This window comes from Camelus bactrianus, chromosome 18 (genome assembly GCF_048773025.1).
Source record: "Camelus bactrianus isolate YW-2024 breed Bactrian camel chromosome 18, ASM4877302v1, whole genome shotgun sequence".
In the NCBI taxonomy this organism is placed as follows: domain Eukaryota; kingdom Metazoa; phylum Chordata; class Mammalia; order Artiodactyla; family Camelidae; genus Camelus; species Camelus bactrianus.
The window spans coordinates 25,186,534-25,210,293 of NC_133556.1; the positions used below are offsets into that span (position 1 = coordinate 25,186,534).

Genomic DNA, 23,760 nt, shown 5'->3' on the forward strand with positions numbered 1-23,760 from the left:
CGCCCCCGCCGCCATCTTGGGCTCGGGCGTCTCCGCGAAGGGTTAGAGGGGACGGTGGAGGTCAAGGGTCCCGGCTCCCGCGGCGCGTAGAGCGCCTACGTAGCTGGCCCGCTGGTTCGAAGCCTTGCCTGGTCGCCGGTGAACTTGACAACCGTGTTCCCTCCCTTGCGCTCCCTTGTAAAGCTCAGAGGCTGCCCCTCTGGGAGCGGGGGTGACCGGGAACCTTGAGACGCGCGGCGGGGGCTTCCATCGCGTCTAAGTAAGGGGAGGGCGTGGATCGAACTTGGAATGGATGGTGTTCCTAGGCGCTCAGTTACTGTAGTAAATTGCCGTGTGTATTAGCAACCCTGGCCCGGTCTACCCGTGACAGCATCTTGTCCCTAGAGTAGCTTTTTTTTTTTTTAACTTTAGTCTTTTGAGGAGGAAAAACAGCCGATAGGAGCATATTGCTGAGTCCTATGAAACTGCCGGTTTTGTAGGGCAGAGTAACCCAATATCAGCATTTTCATGTGGTTTCCCCCTGTGGAATCGTGTGATGTACGTGTTTCTTCTCCACAGGTCTAGTTTGGGCAGGCTCTCCAGCATTTGCTGACCCTGAGGTGGAGGACGGGGAAGATGGCTCCCTGCCTTGCGGGGTGGGGTGAGCAGATCTCTAAGGATCACAGACTAGATAGGTAGATTTTCTGCGTCGTAAAGGCCTGGAGATGAAATGGTAGGTGCCCCTGTGGGCTCACTGTAACTGGGAGGACTCTCAAGTCATCAGTTCGATCTTGGTGAGGGTCACCTTGTCCAACGGGGAGGGTGGCGGTATCTGAAGGCATCGCTAACCTTCAGACCGGTGAATACTAGGAAGGTTATTGGTTAAAGCTAGAACGAATCAAGCCTTGTTTCTGAGTTACTGAAATTATCATGCAGATTTTAGACTCTTAGAGGAGGATTCTGGCCGTTCAGGAGTCTTGAAGTTTCCACTTAAACTTGAATGCTGGAAATCACCAGGCAGTTCCTTTTAAAGTGCAGATTCAGCTTTTTCAGGTGTGGTGTGACAGTTAATTAAAAAAAATTTTTTAATCACCAAATGGTTTTTATTTTTAATTTGTTAATAAGGTAAATTACATTGATTTTTTTAAAATTGAGTATAGTTGATTTACAATATATTAGTTTCAGGTATACAACATAGTGTTTAAAAATTTTTATAGATTATACTCCATTTAAAGTTGTTATAATGTACTGCCTATATTCCCTGTGTTGTACAATATACCTTGTGGCTTATTTTATACATAGTTTGTACCTCTTAACCCCCTGGCCCTCTCTTGCCCCTCCCCCCCCGTTTTATTCTAGTCATTTGTTTTTTTCTTTAGATTCCACGTATAAGTGATTAACGCAGTATTTGTGATAGTTACGTGTCAATTTGGAGGATGTTTTTGGATGAGGTTAACATTTCAATTGGTGAACTCTGGGTAGAGCAGACTGCCCTCTGTAGTGTGGGTAGACCTTGTTCAGTTAATCCAGGGTCTGAATAGAACTGAGATCTACCCTCTGAGCAAGGGAGAGTTCTCTAGCGGACTGCCTTCAGACTTCATTTCCACCATGGGTCTCTCTAGGCTGCCCACCCATACTGCAGATTTGGACTTGTCAGCCTTCATAATTGTATAATTGTATGAATTGCAATTCTTTTTTGGACGAGGGAGGCAATTAGATTTATTTACTTACTTTTTTTTTTTTTAAATGAAGGTACTGGGGATTGAACCCAGGATCTCATGCATGCTAAACATGCCCTCTACCACTGTACTATATCCTCCCCACTGCAGTTCCTTTTAATAATTGTTCTTACACATACACACTTGCCACCTATTGGTTCTGTTTCTCTGTTTCTCTGGTGGACCCTGACTAGTACACCTGGGTTGGGCCTGAGATTCTGTATTGTTAAGAAGCTCAGAGGTAAACACACTGAATAGAAAGGCTAGAGAGGACTTGAACCTGGGAATAAAGATCCCGACCTACTTGAAAGATTTCAAACCACAGGGGGTCCTTTTTAAAAACAAAAACCAGAAAAATAAACAAAACACACTTTTTATTTTAAAAGTTTTAAGTTTACAGAAAAGTTGTAGAGATAGTCCAGAGAATTTTCCCATACCCTTCGCCTTCTTTGACCCATTAAGAACTTAACATTAGTATAGTACATTGGTCACAGCTAATTAGCTAATATTGATAGATTTTTTTTTTTTAATTGACGTATAGTCAGTTTACAATGTTGTGTCAGTTTCTGGTGTACAGCACATTGCTTCAGTCATACATGAATATATATATTCATTTTCACTGGGAGCTACTACAAGATATTGACTATATTTCCCTGTGCTATACAGTATCAACTTGTTTATCTATTTTACATATACCAGTCAGTATCTGCAAATCTTGAACTCCCAAAGATTATCATTAACTGATTAACACCTTTTTGTGGGGGCAGGTAATTAAGTTTAATTATTTATTTATTTTTTAATGGTGGTATTGGGGATTGAACCCAGGACCCTGTGCATTCTATCACTGAGCTGTACTCTCCTGCCCTGAAGTTCATACTTTATATTCAGTTTTCTTCAGTTTTTACCTAACGTCCTAGGATTCCATCCGGGATGTCACATTATGTTTAAGTCATTGTGTCTCCTGGGGCTTCTCTGGCCTGTGGTCATGTTTGTCAGGTTTTTCCTCCTGGAAAGTTGCTCATTTTCCCCCTCCCTTTCCATTCTTTCCATTCTTTTCTCTCTGGAAGGAAGTCATTATGTGCAGACTCTACTTAAGGGTTAGGACCTTATGCTCCATCTCTTTGAGGAGCAGAATTATTTATTTTACAGTTTCATATTTTTATTTATTTTGGGGGGAGGGGAAGGTAATTAAGTTATTTATTTATTTGTTTTGAGTGGAGGTATTGGGGATGGAACCCAGGACGCTGTGTATGCTAGGCATTCACTCTACCACTGAGCTATACCCTCCCCGTGCAGAATTGTTTGTATCTGCATCATTCTTTATATGGGAAATGTGTCTGTTCGCCCCTATTCATTTATTCATTCAATCATTTATTTATATTAGTATGGACTCATGGCTATTTATTTTATACTTTGGGTTATAACCTAACACATTTGTTTTATTGCTCAAATTGTTCCACCTTTGGTTATTGGGAGCTCTTCAGTTGGCTTCTCTTTTTTTCCTCCCCCAAGCCTTTTTTTTATAGGGGAGGCAGGTAATTAGGCTTATTTATTTATTTTAAATGGAGGTACTGGGGATTGAACCCAGGACCTCATGCTTACACATGCTTTAACCACTGAACTATACCCTCCCCCGATTCCTGTGTCCCTTTCATATGCCCCATTGTGTTTTGTTTTGTTTTTTTTTCGATTTAAGTATAGTCAGTTTACAACGTTGTGTCCATTTCTGGGTACAGCATGATGTTACAGTCATACATGTACACACATATATTCATTTTCATATTCTTTTTCATTATAGGTTACTACAAGAGAGTGAATATAGTTCCCTGCGCTATACAGCAGAAACTTGTTGTTTATCTATTTTATATTTAGTAGTCAGTCTGTTGTGTTTTCCGAGCACTGCCGTACTTCCTGGTGTTGCAAGACGCCCCGGCTTATCCTGTACCATCTCTGCGCCTGCATTTGTCCAAGGTAAATGAAATTAGAAACCAAGATGTGTGCTGGGTGTGCTTCTTGTTGCTATGTTGTCATTGATTCTAGGCCCAGAGGAGGTACTTTTGGGTTTTTTTGTTTGTTTTATAATCTTCCTAAGCAGATTTTTTTTTTAATGAAGATCTTGTTTTTATTTGGGGGAGGGGCGGGAGATAATTAGGTTTGTTTGTTTGTTTGTTTGTTTGTTTATTTAATGGCGGTACTGGGGATGGAACCCAGGACCTCCTGCATGCTAAGCACGTGCTCTACCACTGAGCTATATACCCTTCCCCTTGGGATTTTTTTTTATTTAAGTGTAAGATAACACTTTATTCTTCCTTCTGTCTGGCATTTAATTCCTCATGGCTCACGACCATAAAGTATTGTTGTTGATGTTATTTATGTTTTGGTTGGTAGTTCCTTCCTTTAGCGACTCTAAACCAGTGCTGTTCAGTAGAAATATAAGGCAAGCCACATGTGCAATTTTAAATTTTCTAATAGCCACATTTAACATTTAAAAAACAAAAAAGATGGAATTGATTTTATAGTATACATTATTTAACCCAGTATATCAAAAATTTTACCAATTCAACATCTAATCAATATAAAACTCTTAATGAGATCTGTTACATTCTTTTTCTTTGAAATCTGGTGTGTATTTTACACTTACAGCACATCTTCATTAAGACCAGCCACATTTTTTCATTACATATATATGCTGCATCTTCTTTATCCTTTTGTCTATTTATGTGCACTTAGGATACTTCCATGTCTTGACATTTATTAAGAATGTTGCTGTTAATAGCGGGGGTGTATGTATCTTTTTGAATTGATTCTTATTTTGTGGTTGGCTTTTTTCCTTTGATAACTATATAAGTTTAAAAAGCTAAAGCTCTAAACGTTCTTAGAACAATGAACAATACATATATGTAAATTTTAAAAATGTGCAGTATATTGTGTATATGTATTTACATGCAATATGTTGTATATGTGAGTCAAATTATAACAATTCTACCTAATAAAACTGAAAACTGAAAAAAATATACATATAGTTAAATTAAAGGTGCTACATACATACTATGGAAGGAGGTAGGTCCATTCATATTCACATGAAAGGATATCCATGATAGTTTGATAAGTTTAAAAAAATTAATTCTCCAATTATAGAGCATAGTGCCAATTTTAGAAAATAAATAATGATTTAAACTACAAAAAAAAAAAGTCACATTTTGAGTGTTTAATAACCACATGTGCCTTGGGCTACCATTTTGGACAGCAGAGTGGTAAACCATGTGAGAGGTTGTTTCCACCCCCAATCCTGTCTTTGGATAGGAAAAGAATGTCTCCTGAGCAGAGTGTCTACTTCAAAAGACTAGGTGTTTTCTTCCTCTGAAAAATGAAGATTAATAATAGAAACAACTTTTTTTTTAAACAACTCATTGAGTTGTTGTGAGAAGTAAATAAGATAATGCATGTTAGTTGTGGTACATGATGGATAGTAAGTCTCAATATTGGTTCTCTGTTATCGTTTTGTTAAGTTTGTTTCGGAAAATGAGCTTACCCATCTTAGGAAGTCCCTTCTGATTTTCATTCTACTTCTTTTAAAATACAGGTGACGTTCGATCTGGAATCATGTAGTTAGTAGTCGGCTGTGCAGCTGTTTCAGTTCCCTTTTGTGACTGTTGGTGTCCTAGGAACAGGTACTAAGTCTCATTTATCTTTGTGAGCTGAGAATTTCCTGACCTTGGTTCTTTCACCATGCTTGTCATGTTGGCCTTGGTGAGGCTACCAGGTGAGAATTTCAAATAGGCAGGAATATCTAGGGAGTAACAAACTGAATGGAGAGATAAATATTGGAACTACTAAATTGACTAATAATAAAATTGGTAAAGGAATTTTTGGATGAAGAATGTGGCCTCATAAAATCATTCTTTCTTTATCCCAGCTTTTCCTCTAAAATAAATAAGTAAAATCACAAATTATAATGATTATTGAGATATAATACATATTGAGATATTTTATTTGATGTTTTAATTAATTTATTTATTAACTTTTGGCCAAACTTGACAGATAATCATCTGAGAGTTGATTTCTTTGGATTTATTTCAAAATTCTTTGTCATTTTCTGGTTTTGAATCTCTAGGGTTTAGTAACTATTTTCTTTAAATTGTATCACATTATTATATGTGAAGTAACCTTTCACCATTTGGAATTCTCATAGAATTCTGTCAGTTAAATTCCACTGATCTTTTTTTTCCTCAAAGTATCTTTGTAATTTATGCAGAGTATTAGTCAAAATATTTGCTGAGATTTTTGCAAAAGAGAAACACTAAATCTTTAAGTACTACGCAGATCAGCCTAACTAAAGCAATGACCTAATGTAATTATTTGAGGAGGAACATTATAATATTTTTAAAAGATAGGATTGGTAAGAATATTTCCAATAAATCTAAGGTTTCTCTTTAATGTATTTTTCTTGCAATACTTCTTTTCATGCATCACAATTCCTGATTTCAAACTATATTACAAAGCTATAGTAATGAAAACAGTATGGTACTGGCATAAACATAGAGACGTAGACCAATGGAACAGAATTGGGAGCCCAGAAATAAACCCACACTTATATAAGGTCAACTAATATTTGACAAGGGTGCCAATAATACTCAGTATGGCAATGATAGCCTCTTCAGTAACTGGTGTTGGGAAAACTCGATAACCACATGCCAGAGAATGAAATTGGACTCTATTTTACATTATTGACAAAAATTATCTCAGAATGCATTAAAGACTTAAATGTGAGACCTGAAACTTTAAAATCCTTTAGAAGAAAACTCCTTGACATTGGTCATGGAAGTGATTTTTTGGGATATGACACCAAAGCACAGACAACAAAATAAAAAATAAATAAATGGAGTTACATCAAATTAAAGAGCTTCTGCATAGCCAAAAAAAAAAAAAAATCAGCAAAATGAAAAGGCAGCCTACAGAATGGGAGAAAATATTTGCAAACCATCTCTCTTATAAGGAATTAATATCCAAAATGTAAGGGACTCATACAGCTCAATAGCACAAAAATAAACAATCTGATTAAAAAATGGATGAAGGACTTGAATAGACCTCTTTTCCAAAGAAGACATATAAATGGGCAAACAGGTGCATGAGAAGAGATGCTCAACATCACTAATCATCAGGGAAATGCAAATCAAAACCAGAATGAGATACCTCCTCACACCTGTTAGAAAGGCTATCATCAAAAAGACAAGTGATAACAAGTGTTGGGGAGGATGTGGAGAAAAGGGAACCCTTGTGCACTGTTGGTGGGAATGCAAATTGTTACAGCCACTATGGAAAACTTTATGGCGTTTCCTCAAAAAATTAGAAATAGAACTACCATACGATCCAGCAACCCCACTTCTGGGCGTATATCTGAAGGGAATGGAACCGGTTCTCAAAGAGATCTGCACCTCCAGGTTCACTGCAGCTCTGTCCACAATAGCCGAGACGTGGAAGCAACCTCAGTGTCTGTCAACAGTTGAGTGGATAAAGAAAATGTGATGGAAAATGATTCAGTATTAAAAAGGAAAGTCTTGTGTCTTGGGACAATATATATGGACCTTGAGGACATTATGCTAAGTGAGATAGGTCAGAGAGAGAAAGACAAATACTGTATGTTCTCACTTATATGCAAAGTCTAAAAAAGCTGAACTCAGAAATAGATTAGAATGATGATTGCCAAGGGCTGGGAGTGGGGTGAGGGGAACAAGAAAGATGTAGTCAGATGGTACAAACTCCCAGTTATAAGATAAATAAGTTCTGGGGATATAGTGTACAGCATGGTGACTATAATTAACAATGTTCTGTTATACATTTGAAAGTTAAGAGAGTCAATCTTAAATGTTATCACTACGCACACAGACATGCAATTATGTGAGGGGATGGAGGTGTTAACTCACCTTATTATGGAATCATTTCACAATATATACATGTGTTAAATCATCACATTGTACACCTTAAACTGACATGTTATATGTCAGTATCTCAATAAATCTGGAAAAAAATTTTCTTCTTTTCTCCGTTAAAGTATCATATACATGTTCCTTATGTTGGTTTTTTTTTAAGTATTTTTTTAAATTGAAGTATAGTGTTTACAATGCTATGTCACTTTCTGGTGTACAGCATCGTGTTTCAGTCATACATACACATATGTATATTCGTTTGGCATATGCTCTCGAGTGAGCGCCCTCCTACTTTGGAAAACTACTTGTCTAGAGGGTAAAATCCAATTCTTTGGTACAGAACACAAGACCCTTAAAAACTGGCCCCAGTTTCATTGCCGTCCACCACTTCCTGCACCTGCTCTGTGCTTTAGACATTGGACCGCACACTGTGTTTTCCTTGTCTGCTTCTTTTATGCATGGTGAGTTCTTATCTGTCCTTAGACTAAAATGTCACCTTTCTGTAAAGGGCTCTTGGCAACCTCCACATTTTTCGTGAGCTCAAGTATTCTGTACACACCTTTATTACAGCGCACTGTGTTGCAGTTCCCTAAGACGGTTTACCGTGTGTGAGTCATTCCTTGAGAACAGCAGCCTTGGCTTATCTTCCATTCCAGCCCTAAGCAGACGGAACAGCTTATGAAACATTTATAGAGCCTCATGTTTTGTGGGAGGGCCTCTCCTGGTTGCATGGGAGTATAATAGATGGAGAAATATGATTTCTGCCTCCAAGGAGTTTATAAGTAACATGTACCTTTTTGGGGGCAGGTGGGAATTAGGTTTGTTTATTTGTTTGTTTGTTTATTTTTGCTGGAGATACGGGGGATCGATCCCAGGACCTTGTGCATGCTAAGCACACACTCTACCACTGAGTTATACCCTCTCCCCCAGTAACATGTACCCTGAAGGAAATAGTTCTTAACTACTGTCCAAGGGAAGTATAAATATTTCTCTAATGATAATGAAAGAGGTCATATTTCTTTAATTTATGTTTTCTAGAGAGCCAGTGGTATATGATTACTATATTCCAAAGGAAGAGCGACAGTATTTTTAGGAAGGAATTTTAAAAATGTATGATCTGGACATATTTTCGCACATCCTTTTTCCTTCAGGTAGCTGTACTGTCCTCAGACAGTAATCAAAATGTAAACAAAATAAGGTAGGTGATTGTCAAGTTCTGTCATGTCTGTGTGACAGTGTATACTCAACGATCTTCATAGCAGAATTTAAATTTCCTCAGTGCTTCACAACGTAACAATTGGGTAATATTGTAATATACTCACAGACACTGTGGGCATTTTAATAACCATTTTAAAGAGGGAAACTTATTTACAGCAATTAAATGAAGTGATTTGTCCAAGATCAATGAGAGCTGCTATTAGAATTCAGATTTATTGCCGTTTCTAGAATTCAAACCCTAGGATGGTGCTTCTTCATGATTCCCTTATTTTCTACACTTCTTATGTTACCTTTGCATCCTGAAACTTTTTAGTACAATTTTGCTTAGTCTTTGAAGTCATTTCCATAATAAGTATATAATGTGTGAAGTTCATTGCTGATTACAATTATATGGCATTTACTTTGTCAATTTCCTTTCATTTGTTTGCTATAGGGAAGCTGAAAAAAAAACCCAGCCACTTAAAAAAAAACACATAATTAATTTTGCCTCTGTGAAAAGCCTGGAAAACACTGATACATAAAATTTAAATACACTGAAAAATTTAGAAGTTTTATCTTTTCAACTTCAGGGAATTTAAAAGAAACCCTTTTCTGCTAAAGTGGTGAAATATCAGTGGAGCAGATAGCAAATCAGCTGGGAAAATCACACAAGAATCACAAGAAACAGAATGACCTTCAGAAATAAGCTGAAAGTGCATGCAAAGCAACTCAAAATTGAATGACTCAAGCAGATTAGAAGATTAAGGTTCAAACCTGTTCTAACTAGCACATGAAGCCGCGGTGCTGTGGAGTCAGCCCGTCCTGATGGTCTGAATTCTCTCCACATATACATTCATGTTTTCTGACTAATGGACCATATACTGGATTAGAAACAAATTGTTGTTGCTTTATAAGAGAAGAGATAATCTTCGATCAGTGGAATGTGGATATTAGAAAGTGTAGCATCATGATAACCTGCCAATAACACACCAAAACCTTGTTTTTCTGATAGATGGATTCCTGAAGTGTCATATAAACTCAACCACACTGAAATTTTATTTTTCAAATGTGTGGCACTTTTTGTTTTTTTTAGGGGTTATGTAATTAGGTTTGTTTATTTATTTACTTTTAGAGGAGGTATTGGGGATTGAACCCAGGACCTTATGTATGCTAAGCACGTGCTCTACCACTGAGCTATACCCTCCCCCTTCAACCATATTTAAGATGACACATCATGACAGTTTGCAGTTTTTTTTAAGAGAAGCTATGATTAATCCTTTTGTAGAGCGATAGCTGAATTTTCACTTTTGAGGTATTCTTTTAATAGGGCACATTTATATTTGTTTTCTCTACCAGTAATTTAAGTAAAAACAAAAATGAAGTTGTGTTCAGCTTATCTTTCTAACTGAGCTCCTCGGGAATAAAAATTGCAATCTTACAAATTATTAGTTATAATACTAGTAAATCAGAACAGTAAAATTCAATCCTTTCTATTTTTTATTGAAATATAGTCAATTTACAATGTTGTGTTAGTCTCTGGTGTACAGCATAGTGATTCATTTATATATATATATATATATATTCCTTTTTATATTCTTTTTCATTATAGGCCATTGCTAGGTATTGAATATAGTTCCCTGCTATACAGTAGGACCTTGTTGTTTAATCTATTATATGTATGGTAGCTAGTATCTAAAAATCCCAGGGGGGAGGGTATAGCTCAGTGGTAGAACACATGCTTAGGATGCACAAGGTGCTGAGTTCAATTTCCAGTACCTGCTCTAAAAATAAAGAAATAAATAAACCTAATCACCCCCCCCAAAAAAACCCCAAATCCCAATTTTTCCCTCCCCACCCCCTTTCCCCACTGGTAACCATAAGTTTGTTTTCTACATCTGTGAGTCTGTTTCTAGTTTATAAATAAGTTCATTTGTGTCTTTTTTTTTTGATTCCACATATAAGCAATATATGGTATGTTTCTCTTTCTGACTTACTTCACTTAGACTGACAATCTCCAGGTCCATCCATGTTGCTGCAAATGGAATTATTTCATTCCTTTTTTATGGCTGAGTTGTATTCCATTGTGTAAATATACTACAACTTTTCTCCACGCCCTCTCTAGCATTTATTGTTTGTGGATTTTTTGATGATGGTCATTCTGACTGGTGTGAGGTGATACCTCACTGTAGTTTTGATTTGCATTTCTCTGATAATTAGCAATATTGAGCATCTTTTTATGTGCCTCTTGGCCATTTGTATGTCTTCACTGGAGAAATGTTTGTTTAGGTCTTCTGCCCATTTTTCATTGGGTGTTTGGTTTTTGTTATTGAGTTGTATGAGCTGTTTATATATTCTGGAAATTAAGCCCTTGTAAGTCAAATGCAAATATTTTCTCCCATTCTGTAGGTTGCCTTTTCATTTTATTTATGGTTTCCTTTGTGGTGCAAAAGCTTATAAGTTTAATTAGGTCCCATCTGTTTATTTCTGCTTTTGTTTCTATTGCCTTGGTAGAATGCCCTAGGAGAATATTGCTATGATTTATATCAGAGAATGTTTTGCCTATGTTCTATTCTATTAGATTTATGGTGTCCTGTTTTATTTAGCCTTTAAGCCATTTTGAGTTTACTTTTGTGTATAGTATGAGGGAGTGTTCTAATTTCATTGACTTATATGCAGCTGTCCAGTGGGAATACACCACCTGTTGAAGAGACTGCCTTTTTTCCATTGTATATTCTTGCCTCCTTTGTCAAAGATTAATTGACCATAGGTGTGTGGGTTTATTCTGGGCTCTCTGTTCTCTTCCATTGATACATATGTCTATTTTTGTGCTGATGCCATGCTGTTTTGATTACTGTAGCTTTGTAGTATTGTCTGAAGTATGGAAGGGTTATTCCTTGAACTTCATTCTTTTTCTTCAGCATTGCTTTGGCAGTTCTGGGTCTTTTGTGATTCTGTATAAAATTTATGATTATTTGTTCTAGTTCTGTGGAAAATGTCCTGGGTAAAGATTGCTTTAGATAGTATGGCCATTTTAACAATATTAATTTTCCAATGCAAGAGCATGGGCTATCTTTCCATTTCTTTAAGTCATCTTTAGTTTCCTTAATCAATGTTTTATAGTTCTCTGCATAAAAGTCTCTCACCTCCTTGGTCAGGTTTATTCCTAAGTTTTTTTTGTTATGTGATTTTAACTTTTTTAACTTTCCTTTTCTGATATTTCATTGTTAGTGTAAAGAAATGCAGCATTTCCATATGTTAATCTTTATCCTGCAAGGTTGCTGTATTTATCAGCTCTAATAGTTTTTGTGTGGAGTCTTTAGGGTTTTCTCTATATACTATCATGTTATTTATATAAAGTGACAATTTTACCTCTTCCCGTCCAGTTTGGATCCCTTTTATTTCTTTTTCTTGTTCACATGCTGTGGCCAGGACTTCCAATACTACGTTGAATAGAAGTGAGAGTGGGCATCCTTTCCTTGTTCCAGATTTTAGTAGGAAGGCTAAATTTTCATCATTGACTATTATGTTGGCTGTGAGTTTGTCATAAATAGCTTTTATTACATTAAGATATTTCTCTCTATACCCACTTCGGTAAGATTTTTTATCATAAGTGGGTGTTGAATTTTTTCAGATGCTTTTTCTGCATCTGTTGAGATGATCATGTCATTTTTATCCTTCAGTCGTTTCTATTTTAAGAAATCCCATCAGAACTGGTTACATCAGTTGGTGAGTTGATTCCAGTGTCCATCAATAGACCCTTTTTTGTTTGTCTGCAAACAACAGCTAAAGCAAAACAAAAACGCAGACTAGAGAATGTAATTGACTAACACCTCCAACTGCAGATAAAGACCAACAGCAAGATACATAATTCATAATGCTAAGCAGTGACATCCTTACATATAAAGGAAAGCACTCAAATAGGTCACAGTTTTAACCTTCAAGATGTGTCTGTAAGATAATGAGGTTGTGTGAAGGAGTGAAGAATTGGCTCTTACCAGAGCTTTAGGAAGAAAGTTCCAAAAGCATTCTGAGGGATAGAGAATTGGAGAAAAGGTATTTAATCTGTTAAAACTTGCATTCTCTTTTACATTACTTTGTGCTTATTTGGGGAAAAAAAATCCCAATAGCCTATTGCTCTGTTGTCACATTATTGTCTTTTCCTGTAGCCAGGCGGACAGCTTGGCCATGGTGACGTCAGCACACACTTCTCATGGAGAAGAGCATCAGTGAATTGACAAGGAGAACATTGTCTTTTATGGGGACTACAGGGTGGGGCCTCTGGGAGGACTTTTACTGGAGGGAGAAGAGATGATCAGATTAAGACCAGAAACTAAGGTTATTAACTTTCTAAAATAGCTGTGCCAACAGTGCTTGCCTGCTGTAACTCATGTGGTAAAACCCACCCGTCACCACTTCAGTCCAATGTCATCTACTCTGGGCTCAGTGCCTGTGTGCTGGGCACCGTGGGAAGCTCTTACACGTGCTATTTGATTCTGAAAGCATCTCCAGGTCTAGGTATCATTATTCTCATCTTATAGCTCAGGAAACCTGAACTCAGAGAGGGTGACCACAAAGATTAGATGTGTCTGTCTCCCATCTGGCCCGACCCTGGTTAGCTTTTGCAGGTTGGTGTGGTGTTGAGAGAACGAGCGTTGGTCTCACTCCAAATCCCGTGTTCTCTGGATGCTGCCTTCCAGTAGATCACCTGTGTAGTTCCTCATTCACAGGTGCTAAAATTTTCTTGGCTTAGGTGTTGGTCTGTCATCTGAACCCACCACCATTATGGGAAGGGTCTGAGGATGAGGGTTGACTGGGGTTAGAGAGTGCAGAGGGCCAGGTTCTGTCAAGTCCAAGGGGCTGGCACAGCGTTGGAAACGGGAACCCAAGAGGGTTAGAAGGCAGGCAGACACAGGATGCCAAAACCAAGTAAATGAGGATCCGGGGAGCATACAGCTCAATGGTAGAGCTTGTGCTTAGCATGCACGATGTCCTGGGCTCAATCCCCACTACCTCCATGACACAAAGAAACAAACCCAATATCTCCCCGAAAAATTATAAAATAAAAATTATTAAAAGACAAAGAAACACGAGTTTATGAAGACACGTTGTCTTAAAATGCACCAAATGGCTCAGGAAGGATAGTTTTGGAAGCAAAACCCAGTCTCCATCCATCCTGGTGGGCTGTCCAGAAGTGGGGCAGGTTCGGATCGGGGCCAAGTGCCCGCCTGCTGGCCTCAGACAGGAGGGGAGAAGGGGGATGGGGGACTGGGCGGGATGTGGGTTTTAGTTTCTCACTTAAAGTTTTTTGGAAGACTCCAGTTTTCTCTGGGTTGATAGGAAGAGGGGCTTGTTTTGTCCACAGGCAGGTTGAGGGGCGGGAGGTCCTGGTGGTGGGATAAAGTGCTGATGGCTGGGCTGCTCCAGGAGGGGAGGCTGCGATGCTAAGGCAGCGATACAAGCAGGTCTCTGACTTCCACACTGGTCCCTCCTGCTGGGTGGCTTCTTCCAGGCTGCTGGGGGGACGGGGTGGGTGGGGGTAACTTTCTTCCCTAAGCCAGCCCAGTCTGTCCTCTGCCAGGCCCCTGCTGCTCCTCTGTCTTTACCACACCTCCAAGAGGAGGGCACCCTTCCAGACGGGCCCTGCGGGGGAGGCCCATGGGCCAGTGCACAGATACACTGCCTGGTCTTGGGTCTGCGTGGCTGGACCAGAGGCAGATGTGTGTTCATGCTGTGACTCCCGCTGTGCCCCTACACAGTCATTGCTGGTCAGTCATGGTCAGAATCCTCACCAGGTCCCTAGGCAGCAGAGACACATGCCCCGGAGGCTCATGAGGAGTGTCTGGGAACTGGTGGATGCTTAGGAGATCTTCCTTTCCAGTCGAGGCCGCAGTACCAAGGTCACGCACTGAGTGTGTGCTGGAACTGGGATTGTCTGTGAACAGAACTTGCTGGACTTTGGAGTGTCATTGTCCCAGGTGACTTGTGTCAGGTGTCCAGGGAATGATGGTGGATGCTGGGGGAGGTGGGTGATGGAAGTATGGCTTCCATGACTCTGTCCTGGACCCTTGGGGGAGTGGTCCTGCAAGTCTGCCGCCCTGGCGGAGAACCTCCAGAGAGCCCAGAGGGAGATGCCGAAGAAGGGAAATGTCCCGTGAGGGTCAGAGGACTCGAGGGTCAGAGGAGAGGGGGCTCTCCTCGCCAGGCAGAGGTTTCAAAGTCAAGAGAGGACAGGACTTTCTCCTCCAGTTCTGCCTCCTATTGCCAAGTGGCCTGAAATCCTCTTTTGTGATGACCAGGAGAGGGGCCTGGAAGAGTCAGGTGCAGGATGGATGTTGGAAGGAGCCAAAGATCAATTACCCTGAGATTTGCCAAAGTGCAGGTCTTGGGAGATTAGGAGGCTCCTGGTGCTCTTGGAGGGTGCAGGGAGGGAAAGGGAGGGGAGGCTAACAAGGGTTCTCGGTTGTTTGGTGTGGAAACCTTAGGGGTGGGCCAGGAGGCAGAGGGTGAAGACTTGTTAGGAAGTCCTCACTCTGCAAGGAAGCCTGAGAGCAAGGGCTCCTCCCACCCCGCCCTGATGGCACAGAGTGTCAATCCACATTGACCTCCTGATGCTGGACAGTGTGATGGAGGATGATCTGGAAGTGAGTGAGCCTCGTGGCTGATCAGGGGGGACCAGGATTGAGGCCTGGGAAAAGAGATACCTGGTCCTGAGCCTTGAGCTGTCAAAACATGGCAAACCTTGTCTCATGAAAGCCTCATCGCTGCTCCTGTGAGCTGGGATGTCATGCCCATTTGATTTTTCTTTAATTTATTTTTTCACAATTTAAAATGTATTTCTTACTTTGAATAGTCAGAAAAAGATGAAAGCCACTGAAATGTTCTATTTTTCTATTGTTTTGTTTTGTTCCTTTTATTTGTTTCTTTTTTTAATTGAAGTATAGTCAGTTTATAATGCTGTGTCAATATCTCATGTACAGCATAATGTTTCAGTCATACATATACATATATGTATCCTTTCCATAGTCTTTCTCATTATAGGTTACTATAAGATACTGAATATAGTTCCCTGTGCTATACAGAAGAAACTTGTTGGTTATCTATTTTATACGTAGTAGTTAGTATCTGCCAATCTCCAACTCCCAATTTATCCCTCCCCACACCCTTTCCCTCCCTGGTAACATAAGGTTTTTTTTTGTATGTATGTGAGTCTGTTTCTGTTTTTTAAATAAGTTCGTTTGTGTCTTTTTTTTAAGGTTCCAGATATGTGATATCATATGGTATTTTTCTTTCTCCTGCTGGCTTACTTCACTTAGAATGATGATCTCCAGGTCCATCCATGTTGCTGCAAGTGGCATTGTTTTATTCTTTTTTATGGTGAGTAGTTTGCCACTGTATAAATATACCAAAACTTCTGTCATGCCCATTTTAGAGATAAGTGAATGGAGGCTCCACACAAGACACTGCTCCCAGTTCCCTAGGCTGGTGAAGTAGCCAAGCAGCCTTACTGAAAAGCTGCTGTGAGGTTTTGTCTGAGCTGGACTCAGCCTCTCCCTCAGGTGGTACCTGTGGAACGAGAGTGAAATGAGGTCCCTCCAAGTTAACTGACACATCAGTAATGGCGCAGACCCTTCCTGCCTGAGTCCTCAGCCTCCCTGTGCATCAGCGAAAAGGGTTGTGTTACAAGATCCCTGAGCTTCAGCCCCTCTGTCCCTGTTTCTCTGGGCTGAGACCTTGGTTTAGGTTCAAGTCCTGATTTCTGTGCATGCCCGCCCCCTAGTGGAACCTTGTGGCAGTGCAGCTTGAGAAGAGCTGGGGATAGCGGGCTAGCAAAAACCAGAGGGCTCTTTCTGAAGGACTCTGGCTGTCTGCCTTCCGAGGGAGTGAGATCAACCACCCGGAAGAGGAAGAGGTGAGCAGCTGTGACTCTGCCTGTGGCGGAGGGTCGGGGAGTGGAAACCAGATGACACTGGGCAGAACACTCCTTGGCTCCACCTCCTGCATCTTCTATTTGTTGGGAGAGTTTGACAACGGAGAAGTGGGAGACCATTTCAGCTGGTGGGTGGGGAAAGGGGATGGCATCAGGGAAGCATTTCTGCAGGAGGGACTATTTATTCACATCTCTGAGAACAGGAAGGGCCTGGATGGACTGGAGGCAAAAAAGGTTCTTGTGTGTGCAAGGACGGAGGACCAGTCCCCGGCCCCACTCCTCACCCCCTACAAGGTCCTACATTGTCCCCAGCCCAGGCCCTGTCTGCATCCTCCCTTCCTTCTGGTTCCAGGAACACAGGATGATGACAGAGACCATGCTGCTCCAGGTGGCTGCAGATAATTATAGCCTAGAGCCTGAGGAGAAATTTGGGGTCTGGTTCCAGGACAGGGGTGAGCTTAGCAAGAATGAGAAGTGAGGTAGGACAGGAGATGGGAAAAGACAGGGCTGGACTCTCCCTGCCGGCCAGTCCAGAGAGCCTGCATCCAGCACTATTTACAACAGCTAAGACACTGAAGCAACCTAAGTGTCCATTGACAGATGACTGGATAAAGAAGATGTGGTATATACATAAAATAAAATATTATTACTCAGCCATAAAAAAGAATGAAATATTGCAGCAACATGGATGGACCTGGAGATTGTCACACTAAGTGAAGAAAGCCAGACAGAGAAAGACAAATATCGTATGATGTGGCTTATATGAGAATCTTAAAAAAAATTATAAAAATGAACTTATTTACAAACCAGAAATAGACTCATGGACATAGAAAACAAACTATGATTACCAATGGGGAAAGGGGGCATGGGGGATTAATTAGGAGTCTGGGATTAGCAGATACACACTACTATATATAAAATAGATAAACAACAAGGCCCTACTGTGTATCACAGGGAACTATATTCAATAACTTGTAATGACCTATAATAAAAAAGAATATGAAAAGGAATATATATGTATAACCGAATCACTTTGCTGTACACCTTAAATGAACACAACACTGTAAATCAACTACACATCAATTAAAAAAAGTAACTTTATGAAGGTATGATTCACATACAGCAATCTGAGTTTGTTTTAAATACTTTTAGTGTCAACATAATGAGTGTCTACAAATGTTCTTTAACAGCTCATGCTGTAAATTTGAAGGGATTCTGTGAATTTTTTTTAAATAGACTTATTTCTTTTAGAGCAGTTTCAGTTTCACAGCAGAATTGAGCAGAAAATACCAAGAATTCTCACATAGCCCTCCCCACCCACACATACATACTCCCCTACCCTCAACCTCCCTCATCAGTGTGGCATATTTGGTACAATCGATGAACCAACATGGGCACATTATTATCAACCAAAGTCCACAGTTTACACTAGGGTTCACTCTTGATGTTGTACATTCTATAGGTTTTGACAAATGCATAATGACATGTAGCCACCACTATAGTATCATACAGAATAACTTCATTGCCCTGGAAATCACTTGTGCTCCATCTGTTTATTCCTCCCTCCCTCCCTTTCCCCAAACCCCTGGAAACCACGATCTTTTTATTGTTTCTGTAGCTGTGCCTTTTCCAGAATGTCATTTGGTTGGAATTGTACAGTTTGCAGCCTTTTCAGACTGGCTTCTTTCATTTAGTAATACATCTTTTAAGTTTCTTCCATGTCTTTCATGGCTTGATAGATCTTTTTAAATTTTTTTACTGAACATATATTTTAAAATTTACATATATGTACTGTTCATTGTTTCTAAGAATTATAGCGCTTTAGCTTTTTTAACTTACATAGTTGTCAAAGGAATAAAGCCAACCACAAAATAAGACTTGACTCAAAAAGATACATACACCCTGCTATTAACAGCATCATTATTTATAATTGCCAAGATATGGAAGCATCCTAAGTGCGCATCAATAGTTGAATAGATAATGAAGATGCAGCATATATATATACATACACACACACACACACGCATACACACACACACATATATATATGTGTAATGGAATACAACTCACCCATAAAAAAGAAGGATATTTTGCCATTTGCATCCCTTCATTCACTTTTTTTTTTTCACTTCAAAACCCAGAATTTTACAACTGGCAGAGACATTTCCATTATATCAAAAACAACAAAATACCTAGAAATAAACTTAACCAAGGAAGTTACCTATACTCCCAAAACCGAAATGACACAAAGAAATGGAAAGATTTCTTGTGCTCTTGGATTGGAAGAATCAACACTATCAAAATGGCCACACTACCCAAAAGCAATCCACAGATCCAACGCAACCCCCATCAAAGTATTCCCGACATTCCTCACAGAACTAGAACAAACAATTCCAGAATTTACAAGGAACTACAAAAGACCCTGAACAGCCAAAGCAATTTTTTGTAGGTCTCTTTTTTTTTTTCCTCTTTCTTCTTTTTGTTCTCTTTTCTTATGGTTTGATGACTAGAGAAGTTCCTTTAACATTTGTTGTAAAGCAGGTTTGGTGGTGCTGAATTCTTTTAGTTTTTGTTTATCTGTGAAGCTTTTGATTTCTCCATCAAGTCTGAACGAGAGCCTTGCTGGATAGAGTATTCTTGGTTGTAAGTTTCCCCCTTGCATCACTTTAAATATATCATGCCACTCCCTTCTGGCTTGTAGAGTTTCTGCTGAAAAGTCAGCTGATAACCTTATGGGAGTTCCCTTGTATGTTATTTGTTGTTTTTCTCTTGCTAATTTTAATATTTCTCCTTATCCTTAATTGTAGTCAATTTGATGACTGTGTGCCTTGGTGTGCTTCTCTTTGGGTTGATCCTGTGTGGAACTCTCTGCACTGCCTGGACCCGGCTGACTGTTTTCTTTCCCAAGTTGGGGAAGTGTTTGGTTATTATTTCTCCAAAACCTTTCTCAGGTTCTTTCTCTTTCTGGGACCCCTATAATGTGAATATTAGTGCATTTCATGTTGTCCCAGAGTTCTCTTAAACTATCCTCATTTCTTGTCATTTTTTTTTCTTTTTTCTGTTCTGAAGTAGTGATTTCCACTAATCTGTCTTGTAGCTCACTGATCCGTTCTTCTGCCTCATTTAGCCTATTCTCGGTTCCTTCTAGTGTATTGTTCATTTCAGTGATTTTATTCTTCAACTCTGTTTGGGTATTCTTTATATTTTCCAACTCTTTGCTAAAAACGTTGCTCTGTGCATCTGCACTCCTCTTGAGGTCTCCGAACATCTTCACCATCATTACTTTAAACTCTTTCTCAGATAAATGGCCTATCTCCTCATCACTTATTTCTTCTTCTCGGATTTTATCTTGTGCCTTGGCCTGGGAGATATTCCTTTGCCACCTCATATCCTCTATCTTTCTATGTGTTTGTGGATTCCTTCCACAGGCTTTGGGATTATTTTCTTATTTCCAGTATCTTCCCCTAGTGGATGGAGCTGGACTAGAGGCTTATGCAGGTTTCCTGGCAGGAGGAGTTGATGCCTGCCTACTGTTGGGTGAAGCTTGGTTCTGGACCTCTGGTGGGCAGGGCTGTGTCTAGAGGCGGTTGGTGGCTCAGGAAGTCTGCTGTTGGGTGTGGCTGTGTTCCCACCCTGTATGTTGTTTGGCCTGAGGCTTCCCTACAGGCTGTTGGGTGGGGCTAGGTCTTGGTGCTGATGATCCAATCAAGATGTCAGCCTCCAGGAAAGCTCATGTAGATTAACACTCCCGGAATGTCTGTGGCCACCAGCTTTTATGTTCCCTGGGTGAGCCACAGCCGTCCCCCATGTCCCCAGGAGACCCTCCAAATCCAGCAGGCAGGTCTGGCCCAGGTTCCTCTGAACTCACTGCCTCTGCCCTTGGACCTGGTGCACGTGAGTTTCTGTGTACACTTCCCAAGAGAATGAAGTCTCTGTTTCCCCCAGTCCTGTAGGGCTCCTGGCGCCAAGCCCTCCTGGCCTTCAAAACCAGATATCTTGGGGTCTCCTCTTCCCAATGCGGGACCCTGGGCTCAGAGCTCTCACTCCTGCAGGAGGGCCTCTGGGATTTAGCTATTCTTCAGCTTGTGGGTCACCTACCTGAGGGGGTATGGGGCCCAATTATATCACGTGAACGCCCCCTTACCATCCCGCTGTGGTTCCCTTTTTATGTTTCCAGTTGCAGAAGATTTTTTTTGCTAGGTTCCAGTCTTTTATCGATGGTTGTTTAGTGTTCAGTTGTGGTTTTGTTGTAGTCGCGAGGAGAGGCGAGCTCGTGGTCCTTCCACTCTGCCATCTTGACAGGAAATCGGGATTCTGTGGATGTTTGTCACCTTTTACATTTCCCGATTCTGACTCCAAGACTTTTTCACAATCCTGGAAAGCACTGCTCTAGTTCTGTGATCTTAGTTCCAAGTGAGTGGGATTGTTATAAGCCACTATAATGGGAATCACTGATCCGCTCCTGTAAAAGAGACACTTATGGGCAACAAGAAGATGGGAGGAAAACATGAGACAGAGGAAATTCAGCTAAAGTAAGTAAAACAGTTATAGCTTGTGTTATGGACAGAATTATGTCCCCCAAAATTCATCTGTTGAAGTCAGAATGTAACTATTCTTGGAGATCATCTTTAAACTGATGATTAAGTTAAAATAAGGTCATGAGACCATTCCCTAATCCTGTGACTGGTGTCCTTTTAAGAAGAGGAGATTGGAACACAGACGTGCACAGAGGAAAGGTCACTTGAAGACATGGAGAGAAGATGGCCAACCATAGGCCAAGGAGAGAGGGCTTAGAAGAAACCAACCCTGCTGAGATATATATTATTGAGATGCAATTGTCACATAACACTGTTAGTTTTAGGTGTCCAGCATAATGGCTGGATATGTGTACATACTGTGAAATGATCACCGCAGTAAGTTTAGTTAACACCCGTCACCACCCATAGTTACAAATTATTTTTCTTGTGATGCAAATGTTTAAGATCTATTCTAAGCAACTTTCAAACACACGATACAGTGTTGGCTACCGTCACCTTGCTGTACATTACACCCCCAGGACTTGTTTATCTTACAGCTGGAAGTTTGTACCTTTTGACCGTCTTCACCCATTTCACCCACTCCCCTCAATACCCCACCCCTGGCAACCACCAACTTGGTCTCTGTTTCTGTGAGTTTGGTTTATTTTTTACATTCCACATATAAGTGAGATCGTGGGTATTTCCCTTTGTCTGTTTGACTTATTTCACTTAACATAATACCCTCAAGGTCCATCCATGTTGGCACAAATGGCAAGGTTTCCTTCTTTTTTGTGGCTGAATAATATTTCATTTTAAGCACATATATACCACATTTTCTTTATTCCATCATGTTGATGGACACATAGGTTGTTTCCATATCTTGGTTGTTGTAAATAATGCTGCAGTGTTCCAACCCAAGGGCACGAGATATCTTTCCATTTCTTTGTGTCATCTTCAATTTCCTTCATCAAGGTTTTACAGTTTTCAGAGTATAGGTAACCTCCTTGGTTAAGTTTATTTCTAGGTATTTTGTTGTCTGTGATGCAGTGGAAATGTTTATGCCAGTTATAAAATTCTGGTTTTTGAAGTAAAAAAAAAAAAAGTGAATGAAGAGCCGCAAATGACAAAATATCCTTCTTTCTATGGGTGAGTTGTATTCCATTACATATATATGCTGCATCTTCTTTATCCATTCACCTATGGATGTGCACTTAGGATGCTTCCATATCTTGGCAATTATAAATAATGTTGCTGTTAATAGCGGGGTGTGTGTATTTTTTTAATTAATTCTTATTTTGTGTTGGGCTTTATTCCTTTGATAACTATGTAATTTTAAAAAGCTAAAGCTCTAAATCAATAAAAAATGTTAAAAAAAAAAGCTGAAGCTCTAAACATTCTTAGAAGCAATAAACAGTACATATATGTAAATTTAAAAATATGTGCAGTGTATTGTGTATATGTATTTACATGCAATAGATTGTATATGTGCAGTCAGATTGTAACAATTCTATCTAATAAAACTGAAAACTGAAAAAAAATAATTCGGCAATGAACATGGGGGTGCAGTTGTCTTTGACATAGAGATTTCATTTCCTTTTTAAAAAAATGTATCTTTAATTTTTGGGGGGGCAGTAGGAAGGTAGTTAGGTTTATTTATTTATTTATTTTTAGAGGAGATACTGGGGATTGAACCCAGAATCTTGTGTATGCTAAGCGTGAGCTCTACCACTTGAGCTATGTGCTTCCCCACCTTTTTAAATTGTTTTGTTGGGGGGAAGTAATTAGGTTTGCTTATATATTTATTTATTTAAATAGTGGTGCTGGGGAATTGAACCCAGGACCTCATGCATGCTAGGTATGCACTCTACCACTGAGCTATGCCCTCCCTCCTCCATTTCCTCTAGGTATTTTCCCAGGAGTGGAATTGCTGGGTCATACTATAGCTCTATTTTTAATTTTTGGAGGACCCTCCGTACTGTTTTCCACAGTGGCAGCACCAGTTCACATTCCTGCCAACAGTGCACAAGTTTCCCTTTTCTCCACACCCTCGCCACTTATCATCTCTTGTATTTTGATGACAGCCATCCTGGCAGGTGTGAGGTGACATCTCACTGCAGTTTTCATTTGCATTTCCCTGGTGATGAGTGACGTTGAGCATCTTTTCATGTGCCTATTGGCCATCTGTGTGTCTTCTTTGGAAAAATGTCTATTCAGTTCCTCTGCCCATTTTTTAACGCAGATTGCTTTTCTTTTTTCTTTTTCTTTTCTTTTTTCTTTTCTAATTTTTTTTTTTTTAGCTGTTGAGTTGTAGGAGTTCTTTATATGTTTTGGGTGTTAACCCCTTATCAGACGTATGACCTGAAAGTGCTTTGTCCCCTTCTGTTTTTTGTCCTGACCTCTGCTTTATGGGTGCCGGGGATCCAGGCGCTCAGGAGCCTCTCCTTCTCACACGTGTTTCCAATAGTGGGTGCAGCTGTGTTCCGATAAAACTGTGC

General features: G+C 39.9%; 1 long non-coding RNA gene across 2 annotated transcripts; it reads left to right on the forward strand.

The window, feature by feature from the left end:
* Window positions 1-15: 15 nt before the first annotated feature.
* On the forward strand, window positions 16-22,703 carry LOC105064775 (uncharacterized). 2 transcript variants are annotated; one of them, XR_012500375.1, is made up of 4 exons: window positions 16-259; window positions 3,496-3,668; window positions 5,281-5,368; window positions 16,075-22,703. It is a non-coding gene; the product is annotated as an uncharacterized LOC105064775 (long non-coding RNA). The 2 variants fall into 2 exon arrangements; XR_006722859.2 differs by lacking the exon at window positions 16,075-22,703 and having other exon boundaries at window positions 22-259; window positions 5,281-6,709.
* Window positions 22,704-23,760: the final 1,057 nt, after the last annotated feature.